Source organism: Rhinopithecus roxellana, chromosome 20 (genome assembly GCF_007565055.1).
Source record: "Rhinopithecus roxellana isolate Shanxi Qingling chromosome 20, ASM756505v1, whole genome shotgun sequence".
NCBI lineage: Eukaryota > Metazoa > Chordata > Mammalia > Primates > Cercopithecidae > Rhinopithecus > Rhinopithecus roxellana.
The window spans coordinates 74,118,079-74,135,099 of NC_044568.1; the positions used below are offsets into that span (position 1 = coordinate 74,118,079).

A 17,021-nucleotide genomic window follows, 5' to 3' on the forward strand; every position below is an offset into this window, starting at 1 on the left:
CTGTAATTCTAGCACTTTGGGAGCAGAGGCTGGTGGATCCCTTGAGCCTAGGGGTTCGAGACCAGCCTGGCCAACATGGTAAAACCCGATCTCCACTAAAAATGCAAAAAAGAGCTAAACATGGTGGCACGTGCTTGTAGTCCCAGCTACTTGGAAGGCTGAGACGGAAGGATCACCCAAGCCGAGGGAGGCTGAGGCTGCAGTGAGCACGCCGCTGTACTCCAGCCTGAACAACAGAGTGAGTCCCAGTCGAAGAAAAAAATGTATAGAAGTAGTTTAGGACCTAAAAGATCTTAGTAAAGACAATACCAGACTTGTCTAATTTACACCAAATATTCACATTCTGAAGATAGTTTTTATTTTACTAATAATTTTAAAACTATCTTTACTAAAGATTATTAAAGTTATGTGAACTAAAAGATATTGAAAGTTTTTATTTTTTGATAAAATATTCAATGTAAGTGGTTAAGTCAACTGATTAGAGCTTTTTAAAAAACCTATTTCAGTGGTGAAATATTATATATTCTTTTTTTTTTTTTTTTTTTTTTTTTTTTTTTTTTTTTTTTTTTTTTTGAGACGGAGTCTCGCTCTGTCACCAGGCTGGAGTGCAGTGGCCGGATCTCAGCTCACTGCAAGCTCCGCCTCCCGGGTTTGCGCCATTCTCCTGCCTCAGCCTCCCGAGTAGCTGGGACTACAGGCGCCCGCCACCTCGCCCGGCTAGTTTTTTGTATATTTTAGTAGAGACGGGGTTTCACCGTGTTAGCCAGGATGGTCTCGATCTCCTGACCTCGTGATCCGCCCGTCTCGGCCTCCCAAAGTGCTGGGATTACAGGCTTGAGCCACCGCACCCGGCCAAATATTATATATTCATGGCACATGTAAACATAGACATAACGGACAGAAGTAGACCTTATAGACTTGCAAGACTTTTTATTTGTCAATTTAAAAATTTTTATTAATCAATTAATTTATTAGAGACAAGGTCTCACTCTGTCACCCAGACTGGAATGCAAAGATATAATCATAGCTCACTGTAGCCTCAAACTCCTGGGCTTAACTGATCCTCTCGCTTCAGCCTCCTGAGTTGCTGGGACTACAGGCATGCACCACCATGCCCAGCCAATTAAAAAAATGTTTTGTAGAGATGGGGGTCTCACTTTGTTGCCCAGGCAGGACTCAACCTCCTGGCCTCAAGTGATCCTCATACCTCAGCCTCCCAAAGTGTTGGAATTACAGGCTTAAGCCACCACATCTGGCTGGTTTTAATTATTAAACAACAAAAAAAATTCATTTAAAAAAATTAGTACTGTGGCCTCTACACAAAAATAAACAAAAACAATTTAGCATGGTGAAAACAAGATAGAGTCAATAATGTTAAATTTGGTTTTTTGAGACAGTCTCGCTCTGTTGCCCAGGCTGGAGTGCAATGGCTTGATCTCAGTTCACTGCAGCCTCCGCCCCGCTGGTTGAAGCGATTCTAGTGCCTCAGCCTCTGGAGTAGCTGGGACTATAGGCGTGCACCACCATGCTTGGCTAATTTTTCTATTTTTAGTAGAGACAAGGTTTCACCATGTTGAGTTTTGCTCTTGCTTCCCAAGTTGGAGTGCAATGGTGCAATCTCGTCTAACCACAACTTCTGCCTCCTGGATTTCGGCAATCCTACTGCCTCAGCCTTCCGAATAGCTGGGATTACAGGCATGTGACATCACGCCCGGCTAATTTTGTATTTTTAGTAGAGATGGGGTTTCTCTATGTTGGTCAGGCTGGTCCCGAACTACCGACCTCAGGTGATTCACCCACCTCAACCTCCCAAAGTGCTGGGATTACAGGCGTGAGCCACCACACCTGGCTCTAGTTTTTGTAGTTTTCAGTAGAGACAGAGTTTCATCATGTTGGTCAGGCTGGTCTTGAACTCTTGACCTTAGTTGATCCGCCTGCTTCGGTCTCCCAAAATATTGGGATCACAGGCGTGAGCTACTGCACCTGGCCCAAACAGTCTAAATTTTAATAAACACTGCCAAATAACACTTTCAAAAAGAGTATCCATTCAAACTCCCACCAATGGTATATAAAAAGGCTCAATAACAATTGGTAAAATAGGTTTGGCGGGGAGTTCAGCTCTACGCTGCTGAGTTGCTGATACTTGCAACCACAATTTTTTTTTTTTTTTTTTTTTTTTTTTTTCTGAGACAGAGTCTCACTTTGTTGCCCAGACTGGAGTGCAATGGTGCGATCAAGGCTCACTGCAACACTTGCCTCCAGGCTTCAAGTGATCCTCCCGCCTCAGCTTCCCGACTAGCTGGGATTACAGGAGTGCACCACCATGCCCGGCTAATTTTGTATTTTTAGTAGAGACTGGGTTTCACCATGTTGGCCAGGATGGTCTCGAATTCCCGACCTCAGGTGATCTGCCTGCCTTGGCTTCAGGCATTACAGGCATAAGCCACCGTGCTGGGCCCCGCAAACATAGAATCTTAGAGTTGAAAGGGACATAAAAATTCATCGAATTCTTGTCCAACTTCCCTCCCAAGGCAGTAATCCCCTGCAGTACAGTCTTGTTTTCAATGCTTCTCTTGTCTGGGACTGGGGTCAAACTCTTCATCTTTGATCTTAAGAAGAAACCACCACTGACACTGGGCTTATCACATCCAGTAAGTTTGTTATATCACTGGGCCAAAATCTACTTTCCTGGTGGGGCCCGGTGGCTCACACCTGTGATCCCAGCACTTTGGGAGGCCGAGTAGGGCAGATCACCTAAGGTCAGGAGTCAGAGACCAGCCTGGCCAACATGGCGAAGCCCCATCTCTACTATAAATACAAAAACTATCTGGGTGTGGTGGTACATGCCTGTAGTCCCAGCTACTCGGGAGGCTGAGGCAGGAGAATCACTTGAACCCAGGAGGCAGAGGTTGCAGTGAGTGGAGATCACTCCACTGCACTCCAGTCTGGGTAACAGAGTGAGATTCCATCTCAAACACACACACACACACACACAGTCTACTTTCCTGCAACACACCCACACCCCACCTGTCCTAGCTCTGCTGTCGGGAGTAACACAAAAGAGCTAATCCTTTTCCACATGACAGCCCTTAAAATATTTGAAGACTGTATCAAATTTCCCCAGAGCCTTCTTTTTATGGGGTAAAACTTCCTACTTGTGACCAAACATGTCCTCTCCATAGGAAAGTGCTGACTGGAGTCTCTTCAGCTCAGTGGCCCAGCATAAGAGCTTTAGAGTCACTAGGCTTGGGTTCAAGTCCATGTTCCCACCCTTTCCAGCCACCTGACCTGGACTAAATCACTTCTCAGACTTTAGTTTCCTCCCTTGGATAAACTGCAGAGCAATAGTACCCATGACATAGGATTGCTGGTTTGACCACATTATGTTTTTTTCTTTTTTTTGAGACAGAGTTTCACTGTTATTGCCCAGGCTGGAATGCAGTGGCACAGTCTTGGCTCACTACAACCTCCGTCTCCCAGGTTCAAGTGATTTTCCTGCTTCAGCCTCCCGAGTAGCTGGGATTATAGGCATCCGCTACCAGGCCCGGCTACTTGTTTGTATTTTTAGTAGAGACAGCATTCCTCCATGTTGGCCAGGCTGATCTCGAACTCCTGATCTCAGGTGATCCACCCGCCTTGGTCTCCCAAAGTGCTGGGATTACAGGCGTGAGCCACTGCTGGCCTTTTTTTTTTTTTTTTTGAGACAGAGTCTCACTCTGTCACCCAGGCTGAAGTGCAATGGCACGATCTTGGCTCACTGCAACCTCTGCCTCCCAGATACAAGCGATTCTCCTGCCTCGGCCTCCTGGTAGCTGGGACTACAGGCACCAGGCACCACACTCCATCACATTGATTTTTTTGGTGGGTTCCTTCCTCCATAATAAAGAAGTGTTTTAAATCATAGTTTATGACCGTGTTAGTATAAAGATAAATATAACAAGGCCTGGTGCAGTGGCTCACGCCTGAAATCCCAGCACTTTGGGAGGCCAAGGTGGGAGAATGACTTCATCCCAAGAGTTCAAGACCAGCCTAGGCAACATGGCAAGACCCTTTCTCTACAAAAAATTAAAAAAATAAAAATTAGCCAGAAGTGGTGGCATGTACCTGTGGTCCCAGCTCCTCAGGGGGCTGAGGTGGGAAGACAGCTTGAGCCCAGGAGGTCAAGGCTGCAGTGAGCCTTGAGCTGGAGTGCAGTGGCACTCCAGCCTGGGCGCCAGAGCTCCTGCTCAAAAATACCAAAAACTAAAAACCAAAAATTATATATATATATAATATATATGTAATAAAGGCAGGGTTATATTTATTTTCTCTTCTGATTTTAAAAGAATTAAAACATTTACATGGGACCCTAAAAGTATTGTGGGCCTTAGGCACCATGCTTCCTGTAAGTTCATAGGCCCTGGCTGCTGGAAGGAAGGAAAAAGAGAAAACATGCCAAATATGTAAAGTGCTTAGCACGGCACTGGGCCTGGCCCTTTTTAACTTATTAAATGGTGATCAAAAATTAAAAAGGGCAGTGCAGGCCGGGTGCAGTGGCTCACGCCTGTAATCCCAGCACTTTGGGAGGACAGGCGGGGGGATCACGAGGTCAGGAGTTTGAGATCAGCGTGACCAACATGGTGAAACCCTGTCTCTACTAAAAAATACAAAATCGCCAGGCGCGGTGGCTCAAGCCTGTAATCCCAGCACTTTGGGAGGCTGAGACGGGCGGATCACGAGGTCAGGAGTTCGAGACCATCCTGGCTAACACGGTGAAACCCCGTCTCTACTAAAAAATACAAAAAGCTAGCCGGGCGAGGTGGCTGGCGCCTGTAGTCCCAGCTACTCGGGAGGCTGAGGCAGGAGAATGGCGTAAACCCGGGAGGCGGAGCTTGCAGTGAGCTGAGATCCGGCCACTGCATTCCAGCCTGGGCGACAGAGCGAGACTCCATCTCAAAAAAAAAAAAAAAAAAAAAAAAATACGAAATTAACCAGGCGTGGTGTCACACACCTGTAATCCCAGCTACTCGGGATGGCTGAGGCAGGAGAATTGCTTGAACCCGGAAAGTGGAGGTTGCGGTGAGCCGAGATCACCCCATTGCACTCCAGCCTGGGCAACAAGAGTGAAACCGTCCAAAAGAAAAAAAGTGCGGGGAGGTGCAGTGCAGAGAACAGAGTGTAAACCTGGAGAACTCTGCAGAGCTTTCTTTTTCCTTTTTTTTTTTTTTTTGTTTGAGACTGAGTCTCGCTCTGTCGCCCAGGCTAGCATGATCTCGGCTCACTGAAACTTCCGCCTCCCAGGTTCAAGTGATTCTCCTGCCTCAGCCTCCTGAGTAGCTGGGATTACAGGTGCCAGCCACCACACCCGGCTATTGTTTTGTATTTTTAGTAGAGACCTGGTTTCACTATATTGGCCAGGCTGGTCTTGAACTCCTGACCTCAGGTGATCTGCCTGCCTTGGCCTCCCAAAGTGGTGGGATTACCGGCGTGAGCCACCACACCTGGCCTGCAGAGCTTTCTTTATTGGCATGCATTGGGACTTGCAGACTCAGCTTCAGCTGAATGCAAGTAACATAGTTCCTGGGTCCATGTTTTCTCACTGTGTCCACAAGAGTCTTGCAAGAGATTCTGCAAAAAGATGCACAGTCTATGGCATTTATTTTGAGAAGGGAGAAAATATATGTTTAGGGACATGTGCGTGAAGAATTCTGGAAGGATAAAGCAGAGCTTAATTTATAGCTGTTACCTATGGGGAAGGATTGATTGGGAATATTGTGAGTAGGTCCAGGAGTGGGAGACAGTCTTTCCACTGTATGCCTACTTACAGTTTTGATGTATAAACAATGATAATAGAGTGCGGATTCAAAAATCTTAGTAATTTCTTTTTTTTTTTTTCTTTTGTGATGGAGTCTCACTCTATCACCCAGGTTGGAGTGCAGTGGTGCGATCTCAGGTCACTGCAACCTCTGCCTCCCGGGTTCAAGTGGTTCTCCTGCCTCCACCTCCTGAGTAGCGGGAATAACACTTGTGCACCACCACACCCAGCGAATTTTTCTATTTTTAGTAGAGACAGGGTTTCACCATGTTGGCCAGGGTGGTCTTGAACTCTTGACCTCCGGTGATCTGCCAGCCTTGTCCTCCCTAAGTGCTAGGATTACACGCTTGAGCCACTGCACCTGGCTCAAAAATCTTAGTAATTTTTTTTGACTGTCCTAAATTATTTATTAGGTATGAGTTTTACAAATGTTACTTATATTAGCAGTAACAATGGAGATTGAGAGTATTGAGCCTTCTCCAAGCTGCCCAGCAAGAACCACCAACAGTGTGATGGAACTTATGGCCCTTTCCAAGGCCATGGCTCTTTTGGACTGCACATGTCAGCTCACACATCTCCTTGTGCTTGTGGACTGGTTTGGTGATCCACTGGGTGTCAGGATTTCTTCTGATACCTTTATGGAATGGATCAATGAGGATAACCTCAAAAAATCTGTATGTGGAATCTTCACCAACCAAGTAAGAATTCAGGACTCTTAGAGCCCCACAGTGGCGTCCAACTCACTCCTCCGCAATCAACTGAAGGCTTCAGTTAATACCATGATGGATAGGCTTGCCGTAAGTTACACCCTTAGGAATTGGGCATTTTTGGCCATCACAGAGAATACGAATCCTATATATAATATAACCTTGCTTGGTCTTGTAGCCCAGTTGGTGTACTTTATTGGCCTGGGTGGGGCGGGGAGCCCCGTGGAGAACAGAGAGCTGGTGGTACTGTCAGCAGCAGACCCTCAGAAGAAAGCTCATGACATCAGACTGCTGCTTCCTCCATAGCTCCTGGGTGTACTTGTATGCTCCCATCTTGGCTTACCTGATGGCTGCTACCAAACAGAAAGGTCAAAAATCTTAATAATTTTTATTTTGAAAAATATATGCATGTGGTTAGAAAAAACTTCGAACAGTTCAAAAGGGTGAAAAGCAATCTCCTTCTTGTACCCAAGGAGTACCTGGTAAGATATAACATCTCATACAGGACTTACAAAACCTCTATGGAAACTATTAAAAAAAATTGTTAAGAGAGAGTAAAGAAGACCTAAATAAATGGAGAGATATACATGTTCATTAATTGGAATAGCCTAGACTCAAAGGCGCCAACTCTTGTATTGATTCATAGATCCAATGAAATCCCAATGAAAAGCTCAGCTTGTTTTTTTTTTTTTGTAGAACTTCACACTCTGATTCCAAAACTGATAGGGGAATAAAAGGGAGTCAGAGTACCCAAGACACTCTTGGGAGGAAAAAACAAAATGAACTGTGGGCTGGGTGCAGTGGCTCATGCCTTTAATCCCAGCACTTTGGGAGGCTGAGGTAGGCAGATCATCTGAGATCAGGAGTTTGAGACCAGCCTGGCCAACATGGTGAAACCCTGTCTCTACTAAAAATACAAAAATTAGCTGGGTGTGGTGGTGGGTGCCTGTAGTCCCAGCTACTTGGGAGGCTGAGGCAGGAGAATCTCTTGAACCCAGGAGGCAAAGATTGCAGCGAGCTGAGACTGTGTTACTGCACTCCAGCCTGGCAACAGAGCGAGACTCCGTCTCAAAAAAAAAAAAAGCTAGACAGGAAGTTAGAGAGAGGGTAGACAAACCAGAACCCACATTTCTTTTTTGTTGTTGTTGTTTATTTTTCCATTATAGCCATTCTAGCACAATTAGAGTAATGTCTTATTGTGGTCTATTGAAATATTTTAAAGGAAGTTACAGAGATCATGATAGATTACATCAAGTGCTGTGCTATACATGTCTAAAAATACACGTTTATGGATTAGAAGACTTAATATTGTTAAGATGACAATACTACCCCAAACTGATCTACAGACTTGATATAATCCCTATGAAAACCCCAATGTCCTTGTTTGCAGATCTGGAAAATTCAAACCTAAAATTCACATGGTATTGCACCCAATAGCTGATCTTGAAAAATGAGCAGAGTTGGAAGACTCACAGTTGGCGATTTCAGAATTTACCACAAAGCAACAATAATCAAAACGTTTGGTATTGGTAGGAGGATAGGCATATAGATTAGTGAAATAGAATTGAGAGTCGGGAAATAACCCATACATCTATGGTCAATTTTTTTTTTTTTTTTGACAAAGTCTCACTCTGTCACCCAGGCTGGAGTACAAAATTATCATGCCTGTAAGTTCTGAAATATTTTTCTCTTATTATTTCATCTACAGTTTTTTTTTTCTTTTTCTTTTTTTTTTTTTTTTTTTTTTTTTTTTTTTTGCTGTGTTTTGTCAGTTTTATTTTTCTGAAATGCTTATTATTTAACTGTGGGATCTTTTTGTGTGACCTTCTCATGTTCTCTATTTTCTCTGATCTCCTCAAGATTTCAGCAATTTTTTCTTCTTCCCTTTTCTTCTTTTACTTCTTGCTTTCTTAATTTCTGAGAGCTCCTTTTTGTTCCCTGAATGTTCCTTTTAAAAGATATACTGGTCAGGTGCAGTGGCTCAAACCCATAATACCAGCACTTTGGGAAGCCGGTAGGAGGATCGTTTGAAGTCAGGAATTTCAGAGAAGAATTCTGCAGTCTCCTTGTTAAAGGTTGTGGTAGTCATACCTGCACCTATGAATAATTCTACCCAAGGTAGTCATACCTGCACCTATGAATAATTCTACCCATCGTAGCTCACGCCTGTAACCCCAGTACTTTGGGATGCTGAGGCGGGTGGATCACCTGAAGTCAGGAGTTTGAGACCAGCCTGGCCAACATAGCGAAACCCTGTCTCTACTAAAAATACAAAAATTAGCTGGGCGTGGCAGTGCATGCCTGTAATCCCAGCTATTTGGGAGGCTAAGGGAGGAGAACTGCTTGAACCCGGAGCCGAGATCATGCCATTGCACTCCAGTCTGGGCAACAAGAGTGAAATTCCATCTCAAAAATAAAATAAAATAAAAATAAAAAATTCTAACTAATGAGGTATGATTGAAAATGACACACATCTTTGTCAATCACACTTCATCAGTTAGAATTATTATTATTATTATTATTATTATTATTATTATTATTTGAGACAGGATCTTGCTCTGTTGCCTAGGCTGGAGTGCAGTGTTATGATCTCGGCTCACTGCAGCCTCTGCCTCCCTAGATCAACTGATTCTTCTGTCTCAGCCTCCCAAGTAGCTGGGATTACAGGCATGCACCACCATGCCCAGCTAACTTTTTGTATTTTTAGTAGAAATGGGGTTTCACTATGTCGGCCAGGCTTGTCTTGGACTCCTGACCTCAGGTTATTCACCTGCCTTGGCCTCCCAAAGTGATGGGATTACAGGCGTGAGCCACCATGCCTGGCCTAGTTAGAATTATTCAGAGAATAATTGAACAATTTTTCTGTGAACAACCTGTAAAGAACAACCTGAAAATTAAACAAGGAAAAGAAAAGACAATTCCACTTGCAATAGCACCAAAAGAATAAAAATACTTAGTAATAAATTTAACAAAAGATGTTCAAAATTTGTACACTGAAAGCCATGAAACATTGCTGAAAGACATTAAGGAAGACCTAAACAACTAGAAAGACATCCCATGTTCATGGACTGGAAGACTCAATATTGTTAAGATGTCAATACTACTCAAAGCAATCTACAGATTTAATGGGATTCCAATGGCCTTTTCAGCAGAAATGGAAAAGCTTATTCTCAAATTCATACGGAATTGTAAAAGACTCCAAGTAGCCAAAACATTATTGAAAGAGAAGAACAAAGTTGGAGGACTCACATTTCTTGATTTTAAAGCTTACTACAAAGCTACAGTAATCAATACAGTGTGGTATTAGCATAAGAACAGACATGTAAACCAATGAAATAGAATTGAAAATACACAAATAAACCTATACAATTATGGTCAATTGATTTTCGACAGGTGTGCTAAGACAATTCGATGGGAGAAAGAATAGCCTTTTAAAAAAATTGTCCTGGACCACTGGATAAACATGTACAAAAGGGTGAAGTTGGACCCTAACCTTGCAATTACCTTAAAAATTATAATAAATATAAGAACTAAAACTATAAAACTCTTAGAAGAAAACGTAAGGATGAATTTTCATGATCTTTGACTTGGCAATGAATTCTTAGATATGATACCAAAAGTACAAGCCAAAAAAGAAAAACAGACAAAGTAGACTTCATCAAATTAAAAACTTTTGTGCATTGAAGGATATTAAGAAAGTAAAAAGACAATGTACAGAATGGGAGAAAATATTTGCACACCATGTATCTGATAAAAGCCCATGTTTTAATGTAATTAAAACATGAACAAAGTTAATTTGTGCAGCAGCGATAAAAAAGGGAAACAAAATGTTAACAAAGGACTTGAATAAACATTCCTGGAAGATACATAAATTGCCAACAGGCACATAAAAAGATGTTTGACATCATTAGTCTTTAGAGAAACACAAATAAAAAACCATAATGAGGTCTCAGTTCACACACACTAGGATAGTTACAATTTTTTTAAAAAGTGTGTGTGTTGGGGGGTGCGGCTGGGAGCAGTGACTCATGCCAGCACTCTGGGATGCCAAGGCAGAAGGATCACTTAAGTCCGGGAGTTTGAGACCAGCCTGGGCGACATAGCAAGACTGCTATCTCTCCAAAAAATTAAAAAATTAGCTGGGAGTGGTGGCACACACCTGTGGTTCTAGCTACTTGGGAAACTGAGTTGGGAGGATTGAACCCAGGAATTTGAGGTTGTAGTGAGCTATGATCATGACACTGCATTCTAGCCAGAGCAATAGGGCAAGATCCTATCTCTAAATTACATAAATAAATAAATAAGTAAATATGCAGAAAATAAATGCTGGCAGGAATGTGGAGATGTTGGAACCCTCGTGCATTGCTGGTGGAAATGTAAAATGGTTCAGCTGCTGAGAAAAATTATTTAATGGTTCCTCAAAAAGTTAAACACTGGGCGGGGCACGGTGGCTCAAGCCTGTAATCCCAGCACTTTGGGAGGCCGAGATGGGCAGATCACGAGGTCAGGAGATCAAGACCATCCTGGCTAATAACACGGTGAAACCCCGTCTCTACTAAAAAAATACAAAAAACTAGCCGGGTGAGGTGGCAGGCACCTGTAGTCCCAGCTACTTGGGAGGCTGAGGCAGGAGAATGGCATGAACCTGGGAGGCGGAGCTTGCAGTGAGCTGAGATCTGGTCACTTGCACTCCAGCTTGGGCAACAGAGTGAGACTCCATCTCAAAAAAAAAAAGAAAAAAAAAAAAGTTAAACACAGAATTACCATATATCTCAGCAATTCTACTCCTAGAATATTCCCAAAATAAATGAAAACATGTGCTGACAGAGATGTACATACACACATGTTGACAGAGGCACTATTCACAATAGCCAACAGATGGAAGCAGTCCAAATGTTCATCAACTGATGAATGGATAAACACACTGCAATGTATCCACACAATGGAATATTAATAAGTCATAAAAATGAATGAAGCACTGATACATACTACAAAGTGGAAGAACCACAAAGACATTACACTAAGTGAAAGAAGCCAGACAAAAGGTAATATAGTGTATAACTCCATTTACAGTTGATTCTTTTTTTTTTTTTTTTTTTGAGACCGAGCCTTGTTCTGTCACTGGAATGCAGTGGCGCAATTTCGGCTCACTGCAACCTCCCCCTCTCAGGTTCAAGCGATTCTCCTGCCTCAGCCTCCTGAGTAGCTGGGACTATAGGCACCCACTGCCACGCTCGGCTAATTTTTATATTTTTAGTAGAGATGGGGTTTTGCCACGTTGGCCAGGCTGTTCTCAAACTCCTGACCTCAGATGATCCACTGGCCTTGGCCTCCCAAAGTACTGGAATTACAGGTGTGAGCCACCACACCTGGCCTGATTATTTTATTCATGGGTATTATGTTCTATAAAGCCACAGGAAATATAGAATTACCAAATATTGAACCACTGCTCCTAGGGGAAATTCAGTTCCTGCAAGCCTCTGGTCATAATCTTTTCAATACATAACATTGTTTTATGTATGTTTCCATTTCAAGGTACCTTATTTAATATATATTGTTGAGCCAAGCATGGTACCCAACAAATTAAAACTTGTTGTGCACGCCTGTAATCTTAGCATTTTGGGAGGCCAAGGCGGGCGGATTGCTTGAGTCTGTGAGTTCGAGACCAGCCTGGGTAACATGGTGAAACCCTGTCCCTACTGAAAATACAAAAATTAGCCAGGCATGATAGCACATGCTTGTAGTCCCAGCTACTTGGGGGACTGAGGCAGGAGGACCACTTGAACCCAGGAGGTCGAGGCTGCAGTGAGCCAAGGTGGTACCACTGCACTACAGCCTGCGTGACAAAGTGAGACTCTGTCTCAAAAAAAGAAATACATATATGTGCGTGGGTGTGTATATATAGGCATATATAGTTGATTCATTAACATTAAAGTCATTGTCAACAACAATACTATAACTCACACCTGAACAAAGCTTAACACATGTATTTTCTGTCTTCAGTTTTTTTTTTTTTTCCCCCAAGAGATGAGGTGTCACTCTGATGCCCAGGCTGGAGTGCAGTGGTGCCATCACAGCTCACTGCATCCTTGAACTTCAGGGCTCAAATGATCCTCCCAACTCAGCCTCCTGAGTAGCTGGGATTATAGACAAGCGTCATCACAACTTGCTACAACACATGTATTTTCTTTTTATTTATCTATTTTTTTGAGATGGAGTCTTGCTCTGTCGCCCAGGCTGGAATGCAGTGGCGTGATCTCAGCTCACTGCAACCTCCGCCTCCCGGGTTCAAGTGATTCTCCTGCCTCAGCCTCCTGAGTAGCTGGGACTACAGGCTCTCGCCACTATGGCCAGCTAATTTTTACATTTTTAGTAGAGACGGGGTTTCACTATGTTGGCCAGGCTGATGTCGAACTCCTGACCTCAGGTGATCCACCTGCCTTGGCCTCGCAAAGTGCTGGGATTACAGGCATGAGCCACTATGCCGGGCCCAACACATGTATTTTCTTAGGAACACCAGATAGCACTTCAGTGCTATGCTTGGGGGCCATTTCAAACAGCAAAATCAATAATAAATAGCACAGAGATGTGAAAACTATGGCGCACAAATGCTGCAAAAAGGACATCTGTGGCCTGGCACAGTGGCTCACACCTGTAATCCGAGCACATTCGGAGGCTGAGGTGGGTGGATCACCTGAGGTCAAGAGTTCGAGACCAGCCTGAGCAATATGGTGAAACCCCCATCACTACAAAAACTACAAAAATTAGCTGGGCGTGGTGGCGGGCGCATGTAATACCAGCCACTCGGGAGGCTGAGACAGGAGGATTGCTTGAACCTGGGAGGCAGAAGTTGCAGTGGGCTGAGATTGAGCTACTGCACTCCAGCCTGGATGACAGAGTGAGACTCCACCTCAGAAAAAAAAAAAAAAAAAAAAAAAAAAAAGACATTTACAATAGGACAGCTAAAACAAGAAGTCAGAGTGTGGCCTCATTCAACCTCAGATAGGAACATGTGTGTTGAGCAACTCAAATTTTTTTCTTTTTCTTTTTTTCCTTTTGAGACGGAGCCTCGTTTTGTCGCCCAGGCCCAGGCTGGAGTGCTACGACGTGATCTCGGCTCACTGCAAGCTCTGCCTCCTGCAAGTGATTCTCCTGCTTCAGTCTCCTGAGTAGTTGGGATTACAGGCGCCCACCACTATGTCTGGCTAATTTTTGTATTTTCAGTAGAGATGGGGTTTTGCCATGTTGGCCAGGCTGGTCTCAAACTCTTGACCTTAAGTGATCTGCCTGCCTCAGTCTCTCAAAGTGTTGGGATTACAGGCGTGAGCCACCACGCCCAGCCCTTTTTCATTTTTATTTTCATTTTTTTGAGACAGGGTTTTGCTCTGTCACCCAGACTGGAGGGCAGTGGGCCATTGTGGCTCACTGCAGCCTTAACTTCCTGGGCTCAAGTGATCCTCCCAGCCTCCAAAGTAGCTGTGAGCAAAGGTGAGCACTATTACAGCCGGCTAATTTTTTTGTATATTTTTGGTAGAGATAGGGTTTTGCTATGTTGCTCAGGCTGGTCTCCAACTGCTGAGCTCAAACGATCCACCCACCTCAGCCTCCCAAAGTGCTGGGATTCCAGGTGTGAGCCATCATGACCAGCCAGGGATCTCACTATTCTTAAGTGCCTTCTCACTTAATTCTCCTGTTGATAGTTGCATTGATTACTCACTCCATCCTCTACGCTGTCTCTTGCTACATCTGGACTCTCTCTGATTTATTTTCTCAAAGACATTCATCTAGAATGTCTAATTTTTGTGGTTGGGATCAATATAGTTCACTTGCTTTATGGGGTGGGAGGAATGTAACTGTTCTTTAAACTGAATTCCAGTTTTCAGTTCTGACTCACTACAGTCTCCATGCTATATTCTGAATGTTTGTACCCCCCAAAATTCCTATGTTGAAATCCTAACCCCCAAGGTGATGGTATTAAGAGGTGAGACTTTGAGAGATGATTAGATCTTAACAGTGGAGTCCTCATGATTGGGATGAGTGACCTTATAAAAGGGGACCCCAGGCTGGGTGTGGTGGCTCATACCTGTAACAATTCAGCTACCAAGGCCCCCAAAGTGTTGAGATTGCTTGAGTCCAGTGGTTCGAGACCAGCCTGGGCAACACAGTGAGACACTATCTCCATTTAAAATTAAAATAATAATAAATAAATAAAAGGGACCCCAGAGAGATCCCCTGCCACTTACCATAGGAAGGCACAGTGAAAAGAGAGCCATGTAGAAAAGCAGATCCTCTCCAGACACTTCAATCTACCAGCACTTTGATCTGGGACTTCGGTACTGTGTTACAACAGCCATACATTGTGCTACTGATATTACATATGTAATTGATGTTTTTGGATTTTGTTTTTTGTTTTTGTTTTGTTTTGTTTTGTTTTTGAAACAAAGTCTCGCTCTGTTGCCCAGGCTGGAGTGCAATGGCACGATCTTGGCTCACTGCAACCTCCACCTCCCAGGTTCAAGTGATTATCCTGCCTCAGCCTCTTGAGTAGCTGGGACTACAGGCATGCACCACCACACCCAGCTAATTTTTATATTTTTAGTAGAGACGGGGTTTTGCCATTTTGGCCAAGCTGGTCTTGAACACCTGACCTCAAGTGATCCGCCCACCTTGGCCTCCCAAAGTGTTGGGATTACAGGAGTGAGCCACCACTGCACTCAGTCTCTTTTCTTTTTTTTTTTTTTTTTTTTTTTTTTTAATAAAGACAGGGGTCTCCCTATGTTGCCCAAGCTGGTCTGGAACTCCCGACCTCAAGTGATCTGCCTCCCTCACCCTCCCAAAGTGCTGGGATTACAGGCATGAGGCACCGAAACTGGTAGAATTTGAAGGTGAGTATTTGGGCTGGGCAGGGAAAGTCCAGGCAGAGCAAAGCTATGAGGAAGACTGAAGCCCAAGCCCAAGGTCTCTCATGGCAGTTAGGCCTTTTTTGGTAAAGGATCTGAAAGTCTGAATTTGGGGATCCTGTAAATGAAACGTTCATGGGTAGGGCTGAATCCAGGATGCAAATGAAGCCATCACGAGTCTGTTTGTCTCCCTTTCTTGGCTTCTGCTTGCCCTGTATTGGCCCCAGCCTCAGGCTTCAAGGAGCAGGGACACGATAGATGTCGTTCAGGTGCCTGGGTCCCCTCAGACTTTCAGTGAGAGGAGTCAGAAGACTGTCTTTCCCCAAATTGTTTTTTGTTTGTTTGTTTGTTTTTAGATGAAGTCTCACTCTGTTGCCCCAGGCTGGAGCGCAATGGCACCATCTCGGCTCGCTGCAACCTCTGCCTCCTGGGTTCAAGTGATTTTCATGCCTCAGCCTCCCAAGCAGCTGGGATTACAGGCACACGCTAGCACATCCGGCTAATTTTGTATTTTTAATAGAGACAGGCTTTCATCATGTTGGCCAGGCTGGTCTCGAACTCCTGACCTCAGGTGATCTGCCTGCCTTGGCCTCCCAAAGTGCTGAGATTACAGGCATGAACCACTGCACCTGGCATCTTTCCCCTGTGTCCAGATGAATGCAATGCACTCATTGGCTAAGGCTGGGGACACATTTTGGGCACAGGGAATGGCCTTTCAAAATTGTACATCAGATCATGTCGCTTTCCAGTCTGAGTTCCTCTCCAGCAATGATTCTCAACCAGGTAGTTTGCCCTCCCAGGGGACATTTGGCACTGCAGGGAGACATTTTTGGTTGTTAAAATGCAAGGGTGGGTCTGCAGGTATATTCCTGGCATTTGGTGGGTAGGGGCCAGGAATGAGGCTAAAACATCCTGTAATGGGTCAGGTGTGGTGGCTCAAACCTGTAATTCCAGAACTTTGGGAAGCCGAGGTGGGAGGAATGCTTGAACCCAGGAGTTTGACAGCAGCCTGGGCAACACGACAGAACACCATATCTACAAAAAAAAAAAAAAAAAAAAAAAAAAATTAGCTAGGCATGGTAGCACATGCCTGTGGTCCCAGCTACTAGGAAGGTTGAGGCAAGAAGATCGCTTGATGCCAGGAATTTGAGGCTGTCGTGAGCTCTGATCATGCCATGCCACTCCAGCCTGGGTGACAAAGGGAGACCCTGTCACAAACAAACAAACAAACAAACAAACAAAAAAAGGCCAAGCATGGTGGCTCACACCTGTAATCGCAGCACTTTGGGAGGCTGAGGCGGGCAGATCGTTTGAGCCAGGAGGATTGCTTGAGCCCAGGAGTTCGAGGCTGCAGTGAGCTATGATCACATCACTGCACTCTGCACTGCATCATGAGCAACAGAGCAAGACCTTCTCCAGCAAAAAAACAAAACCCCTCAAAACCAGGTAAAGATATCTGCAAAGATAACAGGAAATAATATTTCTACCAAGGATACTGCAACTGTAAAGTGCCATGGTGACTTCCTACTGTGAACCACTGCTTTCTGACTTGCTGAGAAACTTTGTTCCATAAAATCATACATAGATAATTTGCAGTTTGAAAATATATTAGTACAGGCC

General features: G+C 44.1%; 1 pseudogene; it reads right to left on the reverse strand.

Annotated features, from left to right (window-relative positions):
- Positions 1–6,234: 6,234 nt before the first annotated feature.
- On the reverse strand, positions 6,235–6,834 carry LOC104668329 (annotated as a pseudogene).
- Between the last annotated feature and the right edge of the window lie 10,187 nt (positions 6,835–17,021).